The sequence below is a fragment of the Phoca vitulina genome, unplaced genomic scaffold (genome assembly GCF_004348235.1).
Source record: "Phoca vitulina isolate PV1807 unplaced genomic scaffold, GSC_HSeal_1.0 scaffold7, whole genome shotgun sequence".
Taxonomy (NCBI): domain Eukaryota; kingdom Metazoa; phylum Chordata; class Mammalia; order Carnivora; family Phocidae; genus Phoca; species Phoca vitulina.
Window position 1 is genome coordinate 67,611,844 of NW_022589710.1, and position 12,717 is coordinate 67,624,560.

Here is a 12,717-nt window from a genome sequence, read left to right on the forward strand (position 1 = left end):
CTTCATGAGTAAGTAGCAAATTAATGAATAAATCAATAGGCAAAATCTAAATGAAAAGAATTCACAAACTTGGACCATTGACAGTGAGTGGTAGTGTATGAATCAAGAATGATGAATAATATGTGTCTGGACATCTGTATGCAAGTGTTAAATCACTATATTGTACACCTAAAACTAATATTACACCATATGGAACCAATTGGAATTTAATTAATTAATTTTTAAAAGATTTCATTTATTTGAGAGAGAGAGAGAGTGAGCAAGAGAAAGCGCACAAGCAGGGGGTGTGGTAGGCAGAGGGTGAGGGAGAAGAAGACTTCCCGTTGGGCAGGGAGCCCGACATGGGGCTCGATCCCATGACCTGAGCTGAAGGCAGATGCTTAATCAACTGAGCCACCCAGGTGCCCCTAACCAATTGGAATTTAAATAAAAACTTAAAAAAATTAAATTTGAAAAAAGAATTCATATTCATTCCCCCTCCTTTATTTTCCCATCTACTTTCTACTCTGCAGAGTGGACACACTTGAGCTGATTCTGTAATGATCAAGACCTTTATGGTTCAGTGTGAGTACTAGTCCCAATTCTTGCCTTTGTTGGGGCTATTTGTTGAGGGCATTCACGGTTGTCTGTATGATTAAAAAGTATGGAATATAATCAAAGAAGTCCACATAAGGACCAATGATGAGATTGTGTCACAAACCAAGGTTCATGATAAATCTGATTTAGCACAACACACACCCTTTTATAAAAGAAATTCTATCCTTTTAGCTCTGAGGGTATGGGACCCAGAGTCAATTGTCTGCAGCAGTCCTCGTTCTTATGTTGGGTAGTTTATTTAATGGTGCTCATTATATTATTAAAATGGATGGATAACTTAATATATTAATTAATAAAATGGAGGTCCATTCATGAGCCAGATGTAAGAATATGGCATACATCACTGTTTATGAGAAATTTCTGTCATGATTCCCTCATGTTCAATATTTAAACCCCAAATCTAGTTTGTCAACATCCTCTTTACATTCAGCAGGATGGATGCACCGTAGCTAATTAAATTACTCTCCAATCATGAAGATCTTTGCCTTTTCCCTGTGGGAAGGAGCATATCATGCTACGTAAGTAACCAAGTTCTTGGTTTGGTGGTTAGTTTGTGGGTTTTCATTGTATCAGTTAAAAAAAAAAAGGCTCCCATCTGTTACCATGCAACACTATTACAATACCACTGACCATATTCCCAATGCTCTGCCTTTTATTCCTTTGACTTGTTCATTCCATAACTGGGGGTCTGTATCTCCCACCCCTCCACCCATTATACCCATCCCACCCCCGCACTTTAGGTGACCATCAGTATCTTCTCTCTATGTATAGGTCTGACTCTGATTTTTGTTTATTCTTTTGGTTTGCTTTTTAGATTCCACATATAAGTGAAATCATACGCTATTTGCCTTTCTTAGACTTGTTTTACTTAGCATCGTACCCTCTAAGAGTTGTTCAATCACTGTGTTATGCACTTGAAACTAATGTAACATGGTGTGTTGGCTATACTCAAATAAAAAAAAAAATATATGGAAAATGTAAACAAAAAATGGAAGGAAATAAAACAAATATAAATAACTTTTAAAATGTCATGCATAGACCAATAATGTAAATATATTACAAACCACAGTTTATAATTAATCCAATGTGGTACAAATGAAGTACAAGTAAAAAACCTAGCTTTTTTCATTCATTTCAAAACTTCAAGTCTCATTTTATGTTTGTCCCATTTACTATTTATTTAGTCCCGCTGATTAAACATTCCTCTCTTCATGAAGATCTAAGCTGTTACTCATTTCAGGGGTCAGTATTCTAGTTGTTGAATAGGATGGTGGGTTCATTGTTAGTCACTGTAACACCAAAAAATGGTTCAATGTAACATCTAAAAGTTAAATGCAGAAGGGCCAGGCCTGGACCGATGATGTGAATGGAATGCATCTGAATGAAAATTATGATCAATCATTTTTTTGAACCACTGAGGTCCATTGCACAGAGAACTACTCTATGACTTTGCGGCGATGATCTCAGGAAAGTTTAAGAATCTAGTTGAGAAGGGTTCATGGATATTGATTTTATATTATTAGTGAATAAAGGAATTGATCAATAAACAAATATATTCAAAGGTAAAGAAAAATAGAAATAGAAATAGAAAAAGACCAATTTAGGGGCACCTGGGTGGCTCAGTCAGTTAAGTGTCTGCCTTCAGCTTAGGTCATGATCCCAGGGCCCTGGGATTGAACCCCGCATCGTTTCCCTGCTTAGTGGGGGGAGTCTGCTTCTCCCTCTGCCCCTCCCCCTGCTTGTGTGCTCTCTCTCACTCACTCTCTCTCAAGTAAATAAATAAAATCTTTAAAAAAAGAAAGCAAAAGACCAATTTAAAGGATATGTTACAAAACAGGAAATACTACTAATTCAGTTCTGATATATTTTGGTCCATTAAGAAAAAAAATATATAGATTAAGGTTGTTACCACTTAGCATAAGAAGCAACTAGACATAGGTATTTAATGGTCAGTGTTCTGCTCTTTGTTTGCAGTGGGTTCCTAGATGTTTGATTTATGAAGAAAGAAAAAATTAAAATTGAACAAATGGTTAACTAAATGAGTAAGTGCCAAGTATGAACCAGTGATGAGTATATTTTATTCTTTTTTACATCTGCTTTGTGCCCCTGAATGGCCACACATTGGCCATTTCAGTCATTATATTTAATGATGAAGATCCTGACTGTGACCGATGTAGCCAAGGACAGTATAGATTGGGGTAAGTAGTAGATTAAGTTTTTATTCTTGGTTTCATCCTTTTATTCATGGATGATGACTGTATTGTTTAAAAAGAATAAATGGCTTCATGCAATCATAAAATGAAATCAATGAAGACCATTCATGGACAAATGATAAGAATTTATCCTGACAAGATCGTGCTTAATTCATTTTTCAAAACTGAAAAAAACAAACAAAACAGATCTCCATTCAAAAAATAGATTTAGACTACTCTCTCAGATTAAGAAGATTATAGATCTTTGTTGAGTGAGAGATGGAATAAATGATGAATGAAATAGAGAATGATTGAATGACACAGTGAGGTAATGAATGACTGAGTCTTTGTGGAAACAAAAGGAAATCTATTGATGAAAATGTGAAGGAGTATGCAAATGTGTTAATAAATTGACAATGAGTTGAGTAAATGGATATGTGCATAAATGCATGATGAATTAATTAATGAATTAATGCGTGGATGAGACCATGTGTAAGTAAAAGTGTCAAAAGGATAATGAGTGAGTGATGAATGAATGAGTCCGTGAGTGAATGAGTGAAAGACTAGTTGCTCAAGGAGGACCAGTAAGTGAAGGATGAGTGCACAAATGGATGCGAGAATGAGTAAGTGAATCCCCGAATGAGCTCCTGAATTACTAGAGAATTGAAAATTAACTAGTAATGAGGGAATGAATGAAGCGTGGGTCAATGTATGCATCAATGAGTGAATAAGTAACCAAATGAATTTAGTAATAAGCCAAAAACTGAGTGGGTGAAGAAATTAATTAATCAATGAGAGAAGGAAAAAGTTGAATAATTTAACTAATGTGTAAATAAATAAGTCCACAAATGAGAGAAATTAATGAGTGGATGCATTAGCAAGTGGATGGAGGAATGGAGTGGATATTAGAGTGAGTGAATAAAATAATGAATTAGTGAGTCAGTCAATGAGTCAGTGGATGGGAATGTAATCCAAGAACAACTTCACTGAATGAATGAGTAAAGGGGGGAGTCAAGAAAGGAGTGAGTGAGTCAGTGATCCATGTGTGAGGCAGTGCATGAGTGAGCTCACACTGGGATCCCTTCCCCGACCGCTCCAGAGAGAGCTCGCCACACCCCAACCTCACGGCATGCTGGGAATGCCGGCGCGTTGTAAACGGCTTCACGGGAGCGCCCATGCTACTCCATCATGGGCATTGGTGTACATGTCATCACTAGATGGATGTGCCCCGAGAGCCAGGAACCGGGTCACATTCTTCTCTGGAGCCTAGGAGGCGCCCAGTAAATTATTGCTGAATGAATTAATGAATAACTAAAAATACATGTGCTTTTGTGGAACCGGGATGGCCCTTCTCAGAATGGTCTGGGAACTGTGCTGTGGGGAAGTGTGCTGTGTGTCAGATGGTCTGTGGCATCCTCCTACGCAAGTCCAGATTCTCCCTTGGGTCTGGCTTCTAGGGTTCAGTGCCAGACAGTGAGACAGGATACTGGCAGTTCTGACTACCCTGGACCTTGGCCCATCCTTGGGCAACGTTGGCTTGCCATTGGGGAATCAAAGTCCTGGGTCTTCCCGAAAGCTGCCCTTGCGTCTGCCAAGACTGGAGGTCGAAAATAACCTGGTCTTGTTTTTATGCCTCCAGCAAGTGGGCCAGCTCCTTGCCTGTGCAAGCAAGCCGAGTTCCTCTGGTTGTCGTTGTAGGACTTTGGGTTAGACTTAAGGTGCCTCTGGACCTCCAGTCTCAGCATCGTCCGCTCGATAAGGGTAACAGTTGTTATGGGAATTAACCTTGTCTAGCAGGAGCTTATTAGAATGTCCACACTATGGTACTTGGGAGGGAATAGAAGCCTCAGAAATCACCTAAAGTAGCTGTAATTGAATGGTTTCAACTGTACTTATTTGAAAACTCCCAAATGATACCCAACTAATACCCAGATTCCCTGTCCCAGAAGAATGGCGAGTCCAACGAAGTTCTGGAAGAATGCCAGTTTGGATGGGACCGGCTGGCCCAGACCATGCACCTTTAAGGCAGCAGAACATGCCATTCTGCCAGGGACAGATGACAAGAAAAGTAAGTTGGCAACACCTTTGCCCTATGTGGGGTATTTGCCCAAGACCCACCCTCCGTCCCCTCTGCCCCCAATATTACATCCTCCCTCCCTCTTGCAATTATATGTTGTAATTTTATACCCACTTTATGGCTGACACTGACCACTCCTCTTCCTCTCCTGTCTTGCTGGCTCCTGACCCTGGATTCCATCTCTCACTCCTGATTTTGTGTCCTTTGGACTGGGTGATGGAACTTGGTCATTTGGCTTGGAATATGGCTTCCTTCTTCCTGACGATTTGATTTCAGCTTAAATCACTGGCCTTTCTACTTCAGAGTGAATCAGGTAGAGGCCCCCCCCCCAACCATTCTCAGTTGTGGACATGTGGGACCCTAATTTTGAGTCTTCTGGGCAGTGAGCACTCCGGACCCCCTGAATTCTGAGGGTGGGCAGCAGGATCAACATTGGTGGCTTTAGGCTAGAATCAAAGGTGTGACTGGCACATGTGTGTGGACGTAGGAGACAGGACTTACGTGCTCCCATTCCCCAGGATTGCTGGGTAAACCAGCTGTCTGGATCTCACAGTGGTCAGCAACTTCCAGTAGATTCTTGTCTGTGCTTCCACCAGTTGCTCAGCTTTGTGCTAAGCCTCACTGCCCCGCCGCCAACCCAACCTGTCTCACACTCACGTAGCCCCTTGTCTTCCTTCCTGGCTCCCCACATCCCTTCGTCTAGATTCGTCCTGTCCTCCTCACTGGTGCATCCTCATACCCGTGACAGAACCTGTGTTACAGTGTTCGTTAGGACCTGCTGGTTTCTTCCGAAGGGAATGTACTCCTTGAGGACAGAGTCTTCTCTTTGTGTTATGTAGTCCACTAGAAGGTCGAGACTTGAAAAAAATGGTGACTTAATCATCCATTCTTTCCTTTGTTCAAAAAATATTAGGCTCTTTCTGTGGCTCCGGAGGCTGCGTATAAATAGCAAGAAACCAGCCATATCCTCTGTCTGCCCTTGTGGAGCTCCAAGGCTTGGGAGCTAGATTTTAAACAAACTCTCACAGCAAAATTACTTAATTACACTTGTGATGAATTTTATGAAGCCGAGGTGCTGGGGGCATGGTTGACCTGCCACCTGGGCTGGGCTGGGCTGGCCTGGCCCTCTCGATAAGCTCCCTCTGCTTCTCTTCTCTGTTTGGGGGTGCAGTCTCAAAGGACAAGGCCATAGGCGTGGGGGTCCTTGGACGTCCTTGGAGGACAGAGGAGTGAGTGGGTTGTGGGGTTTGTGTAGCGGCTGTGTGGTTATCACCTGGGCAGTGGCCACCAGCCAAACACCGCGTCTCACGCAAGCCCTGTGCTTGTTAAGGACGGCTCTGCTGAGTGTCAGGGTTTGATCTGCCCGTCAATTTTCAAGGTTTTCTCTTACATGTGCTGCCAGATGACAGACTGAGGGTCCGGTGGAATATGTGTTGACCTCTTCTCCCTCCACCACATTTCATTCTGAGTTTCTTAAAATGGCCCTTGTGTCGCTAGCTTCCCTGTGATGTTCTAGAGCACACCTGGTGTGGCCTGTTTCAGCCACCCTGGCCCACGCCTCCCTCCCTCTGCCTCCGACTTCGGTCCCGCCCCGTCAGCATGTCTTCAGGGAATGCCGAGGCTACCTCTGTCATCCCCTCCCCCACACCAGTCCAGACTTCCCTCATCTTGGGCTGGCGTCAGCCTCTGGATTGGTCTTTTTGCCCCTCCTCCAGTTTGTTCTCCTCACTGTGGTCTGTACAGTCTATCTAGAATTTTCTAGAATGCATGAGAAAGAGTCCCATGCTCCCTAGAGCCCTCTTGTGAGCTCCAGAAGCCCCATGGGGAAGCCCAAGCTCCTTGCCTTCCCGCTCAGGTTCTTTGTGACTTGGCCTCTCGCCCTGGCTCCTACCACACACTCCTGGCCCTGTGTGTTGCCCTGCAGACCCTCCCTGAGTCTGTGCATTTGCGTCTCTGTGCCTTTGCACACGTTCCTGCTCTGACCCTGTCCTCCCACGGAGCAATAGCAGGACGGCTTGTCCTGCCTCCCCCTGGTCGGTTGGGTCACCTCACATTTGGACTGTTGCACGGCCATGAATTTGACCTCCATTCAGAAACCTCTCCTGTGCTCGGTGTCTGCCTTCCCAGCCCGGTGGTGGGTGCTGGGTCTTGGGTATTTTGGATCCCCCTCTGTCTAGGACAGAACCTGGTGGGTCCATCCATCAGAAGCTGGTTGAATGAGACAGTGAATGGACGCACACAAGAACGATTGTGAGGCCGTTCTGGAGGCAGAGTCTATCCCTGGCAGAGAACTGGGATCCTTGGCACTGGGGAATAGCACCTCATTACTGAGGCCTGTCCTTTTCTCCAGCCAACTCTACTTTGCCTTCCGCCTGCGACTCATTAAGAGATATGTAACCTTAATCCTTGAAATTGCCTGGGATGGGGCGTGTTTTCACTCAAGGATGTGAACGTGGAGATTTTATTCCTTCTTAAATAAATCTCACTCCCCCAGGAAGTTTGGACAGGATGTGGGCCATTGGACCAGGGCTTGAAACTGAACATTTTGCAAAAGGCTCATTTCAAAATTTGAAACCCTGTGGCCACTGGCCAGAGCCAAGTCTGGTTTGCGGGGGTCGCTGGGGCCTCCTTGCAAAGAAGGGAAGCGAAGATTGAAAACAAACCTTCAGCTGTCACTGAGTAGGCTGATGGTCTGCAAGACAGAATTCCGCGGTTCGGTTTTGCTTCTCTAATGAAACTGGAGTGAGCTCACTCAGCCCCATCAGCTCTTCCTCCAAGCCTCTGGCGGAGGTCTCAAACCCTCCCGGGGCCGGAGCGGAGACGGAGTTGGTCCTGAAATGGATGGGACAAGTATGTGGCACTAGCTGGGACTGGGATGCTCAGGGGCAGGCTCAGCTTAGGGCTTGCCCCTCCCCTGGGGGGCGGGCCCAGGTGGGGCTGAGGACCAGAGCCTGTGGGTCCTGACACTGAGGAGAAAGAGTAATAGCATTATATTATGCCAAAAGTTTCCCCGTTTCCTCCAGAGACAGGTGATATCAATTGGGGATGGGGAGGGCAGGCATGACTCCATGACTCCATGCTAGGGCTCCTCCCAGTGCACTCCTGCCTCCCAGAGTGGAGGCTGAGGCCGGTGCCCCAGGGTCACAGGTGCGGCAGGCCCCGGGTGGAGGCGGAGGGATGCAGGGACACATAGACAGGCCCGGAGGACGGTTCTCGGTGTTCGAGCCCTTGTGACTGGCTGTCCCACTGTCCCTGCTGAGCTGTGAGTGCAGCCAGGCCGGGGACTGGCCTCTAGGACAGGGCGATTCGTGGCCTCTCATTCTCTTTTTTTTTTTTTTTTAAATATTTTATTTTATTTATTTGACAGAGAGAGAGAGCGAGAGCAGGAACACAAGCAGGGGAAGCGAGAGAGGGAGAAGCAGGCTTCCTGCCGAGCAGGGAGCCTGATGTGGGACTCGATCCCAGGACCCTGAGATCATGACCTGAGCCGAAGGCAGACGCTTAACCGACTGAGCCACCCAGGCGCCCCTCTCATTCTCTTTTGACATTTTTTTCTTTTTCTGCCAGGAAAGAGCAGTTTGTGTCTTCGAAGTCACCAGAGCGCTCCACGTTCTGTGCTCCTGCGCTGTGTGAGAGAGAAGTAAGTTTCCTTCATTTATCCTGCAGAAATCTTGCTGTGTGCTGTGCCCCGTGGAGCTCCCACCTGAGCTGGGCCTCACAGTGGGTGCCCCCCAGCCCCCGCTGTACCCCCCGAGCCCGAGGGTGCTGCCCATTCCCCCCCTCCCTCCACCAGCCTGCCATGCTCGCTGGGCCTCAGCCGTCACTTGGGACCTTCACAAAGGGTGACGTTTCCCTCTTCCCTCTGTGTGAGACTTGGGTTGGAGCCAACGGCCGCCCAGCCTCAGTGTCCCCATCTGTAAACACAGGAGAAGGATGATGGCAAGAGTCTCTGCCATCACCATTTTGCCTGTCCTGTTGGGGGATGGGGTGGGGAAAAAGATGGCTCTCCCTTGGACTCTGGTCCCAGCCCTCCTCCTCGCTGTCCTCCAGGCCCTTGATCTTCACTGGTCACTTTGGGGCCGGTTTGTTATATTTTCTTTTCCCTCGGATCAACGTGATCAAATAAGAGACAGTCCTGCTCGCTTGGCAGGGGCTGGACCCTGTCCCCGGCAGATGTTGCCGGGATCAGCAGGAACCGGTGGCCCCCGCCATCCGGGGCTGCTGGCGACTGTCCAGAGGGAACAAGGGCAGGCCTGGGCACATGTGTCCCTCCCGTGGCCTCTCTTTCCTAAGCTGTCCCCTCCCCTCCGCTGCCCCGGCCGCCACTGGGATTCTGGCCTCATTTACTAATAGCCCCCCATGGGGTTCTCTGCAGAACCCCCGGGCCAGAGTTCAGACATTTTTAAAGGGGCATTTGTCCAACCCCCTGTGCCCCTGGGGCCCCTGCCGCTTCCCTGCAACTCTGGGCCCCTGCCCCTCGTGCCTATGCATACCCTTGGCATTGACCCTCCTCTCGCCCCCCCCCCCCCCCCCCCCCCCCCCCCCCCCGACCTGCCAAAACCCCACTGCTCCACAGGTCACCTATCCAAATATTTAGTCCCCTGGTGAGCCATGCGCCCACATTCCTTGGTTTGGCTGTTTGTGCAGCTGGTGGGCACTCATCGGCCTCCGGAAGGCCGTACTTGGAATGTGGGGGAGGTCACCAAAGATGGAAGATTCCCTTCGAGCCACAGAAGATGGTGGGGGTGGCCCGGGACCCTCTGGTTTGAGTCCTTCGCTTTGTGGGTCTCCTGGTTGCTTCTCCCAGGGCTCTTTCTCGTCAGCCACCCTTTCCCAGGGACTACGCTGTGTGCAGCCTTGGGTTCCTACCCGGAGGAGGAAGGGGCAGAATGGGGGCTGGGACGGGCTGGAAGATGAGGCCTCGCAGCATGATGGCTGTTCCCTGGGGTGCAGTGGGGCACAAAGGAAAGGGGTTGGGGAGCTAGAAAGCACTGGGCAGGTATTGGTGAAAGAAGGGAGGGAGAGGCTCTTCAGGGTGTAGCTCCCAGGGGGTGTGCCCCTCCCTTACCCTCGCCCCTCCCCTCGCAGAGCTGGCTCCAGTCGGTAGGTGCTTCTTGCTCTTCACTCACACCCCTGCTGCTGCGGAGGGTACCTCATCGCCCCCCCCCATTGCAGAGAAGGAAACTGAGGCTCAGATGAGTGCAGTGAGCTCAGCTGTGTCCCCAAATCTAGCACAGCAGTCCCCATCCTAGTTGCCTCCCCCGAATGCACAGGGCTGAGAGGGGCAGCAGAGGGGTGCCCTGAACACAGAGCGCAGAAGTCTGTTGCTCCCCCCCGGGAGACTGGTGGCACCGTCCTCCTTTGTGCCAGGGGCTTGGGTCCTAAGAGCGTGGCATCACACGTTTATGGTTTGCTCATCAGGACGAAAGAATTTAACAAACTTTCATGGCAAAGTCTACCAATTACAGGACCTTTTGTAAAAAAATCCTGCAGGGAAGCATCTAGAAAACTCCCTTCCTGCTCTCTAGAGTTGCCCCAAACAGCATGTTTCAAAATACACAGGCTGTGGAGCTAGCTCACTCCCGGCCTGGCCCATCAGGGGAGCGGGGCCAGGGCCGCCCTCAGCCCACCTGGGCTTGCTCCCTACCCCAGAGCCCACTGAGTGCCCGCTTACCCCAAAACTCCCCCTGCCGTGGCCTCAAGGAGAGCCTCAATTGGGAGGGTGTCCATCTGTCGTTGAGACCAGCCCATTTCTGTCCCAGCAGGGAGAGCGTCCAGGAATGGTGTGGTTAGAACCATACAAAAATGGGCCAGGGAGTAAACAGCCCAAGCACAGCTCTGAACCCAGGATCGGGGCATAGGCAGGGGCGGGTCTCAGCCTGTGAGGTCAGGGCTGGTGGCAAGCGGCCGGACCACGGGGCTATAGGAACATCCACCCAGCACAGGGGGATGCACGTTGGTTAAGGTCTGGCTCTAGGTCGGAGCTATGCAGGGCATATGGATGGGCACCAAATCCTTCACAAGCTGAATAGAGATCATAAAAGAACCATTCATGGACCATCGGTGACTGGTGCCATGGGATTAAGACTGTAATCAATTTACTCCTTGGGGGACAGACAATAGTAGTAATACTAACAACAGTGGTAACGCAACAGGTGGGAATCTGAAGGCTCCCTGTATCTCGTCCCCTCTCCTTCCCCTCCTCCACCTTGCTCCATCCTGAGTTTCTTGTGATGCCCATTCACCGCTCCTTTCAGCTCTGTCACTCTGGGAGGGTCTCCCTACCTGGAGGTGCTCAGGATCGGCCCTGCGTGGAACTCCCACGTTTGATTCCATAGCTGTCCATTTCCCATGTACTTCTGAGGATCTGGAAGGCAGCAGCCAGCTCTGATCCAGCTCCAAGTCCCTGGCGCTGGCCTCGCCATTCCCAAAGTACCCCCCATGGAGTGTTTCCCAGTTCCCCATACCCTGTGAGTCAGACACGCTCCTGCAGGTTGGATTTGGTCTTGTGACTTGGCCCTCTTGTCTTGGAAGGTCGTCCTCAGGGAGAGCAGCGGAGGAGTGATTTCTTGAGCCTGAGTTTTCCCCGAGGACACCTTTGATGGGGGGAGCACCTGCTTCACTGGGTGAGTTCTGCTTTTCCTGGTTGCACTCTAAAAGGCGTATGTGTCCATGGTGAAGGGCCACACACGGTCTAGACAATATAAAGACTCTAGGTGATCCAAGATGGCCTAGAGCATGTGTGGAGGCCTCAGATGGACCCGAATGCTTGCACTGCCCACCCAGAGCATTGGCAGGCAGAGGCTGGGCCGCTTCTGGAAGCTGCTTCTCTGTGTAGAGGGCAGGTCTGCCAGATAAGCCAGTTAGAAGTTGCCCAGGGCCGCACTAGGGGGAGTGCAGGCAAAGAGGGGAGGTCAGTAGGCGCATGGCTCCCAGAGAGCTGTCCCTTGTTCCTGGTCCCATCCAAGTGGTAGGGACCATGTTCACTTCACAGCTGACTGGACACTAGGGTCCTTTTTGGCAGCTGGAGTTGGGACTCAGGTTTACCTTCATGCTCCTGGCAGAAATGAGTCTTCTTTTAAAAATTATGCATAAAATTGCATTTTGTTAACTTATTACTATAATGGAAAATGCAATAAACAATAGAGCCATGTGAGTTTTCCCCATAAAAGACACTAAGCTAATAACTAAAACTTATCGCACATAATAATTCCAAAAAATAGTATTTTTTCTCATTAAAAATGAAATACATGTTTATTATAAAAGCTTGTAAAATACTAAAAAGAACAAAATGAAAAATAGGAATTACCCTCATCCCAGTCACTCAAAGATGAACACTGCCTGTATTTTGATGACCATTCTCTGGTCTTTTGTTTTCTGCTGTAAATTACATAAGTGGGTGCGTGCGTGTGTGCACACGTACGTACATGTGTGTGTGTGTGGGGGGCACATATGTGCGTGTTTATACACATATATTATGTATGTATATTTTTAATTGGGCTCATTATTGTCATCCTATTTTATCATCTAACTATATATCCTGAATATCTTCCCATGCCAGTAGGTAATTTTCTAGCTTGTGATGTTTTAGTGGTTATGGAGTATGCTAGCAAATTACTACCTCCTAACTGATTTAATAGGTTCCTCTCTTATCAGATTTTTAGATAATTTTCAAAGCTGGATTGTGTAAGTTGGGGTGAGCATCTTTGTTCATCTGACATATGTGTCCGATTTGTTTCCTGAAGTTCATTCTCAAAGTGGGATGGCCATGTCAGATGTGTGAACATTTTATGGCCAACTTGCCCTCCCTAAACTTGGCACCAACTTGCAATCTCAGAATTAGTTTAAGAA

The 12,717-nt window shown here is 48.1% G+C and overlaps 1 long non-coding RNA gene and 1 other non-coding gene across 22 annotated transcripts in view; both read left to right on the forward strand.

Moving 5' to 3' along the window:
• LOC116633301 overlaps positions 1 to 12,717 on the forward strand; it is a 69,944-nt gene that overhangs the window by 39,245 nt on the left and 17,982 nt on the right. For 17 of the 21 annotated variants that reach the window (XR_004299613.1, XR_004299611.1, XR_004299629.1 and 14 more), the window contains 5 exons: positions 513 to 1,115; positions 2,732 to 2,795; positions 4,429 to 4,857; positions 8,434 to 8,506; positions 11,401 to 11,492. This is a non-coding gene — a long non-coding RNA (uncharacterized LOC116633301). The remainder of the gene's footprint in view (positions 1 to 512; positions 1,116 to 2,731; positions 2,796 to 4,428; positions 4,858 to 8,433; positions 8,507 to 11,400; positions 11,493 to 12,717) is intronic. The other 4 variants (XR_004299616.1, XR_004299617.1, XR_004299615.1 and 1 more) reach the window with 4 other exon arrangements.
• Positions 71 to 144, forward strand: LOC116633433. Its single transcript, XR_004299711.1, has one exon. It is a non-coding gene; the product is annotated as a small nucleolar RNA SNORD113/SNORD114 family (small nucleolar RNA).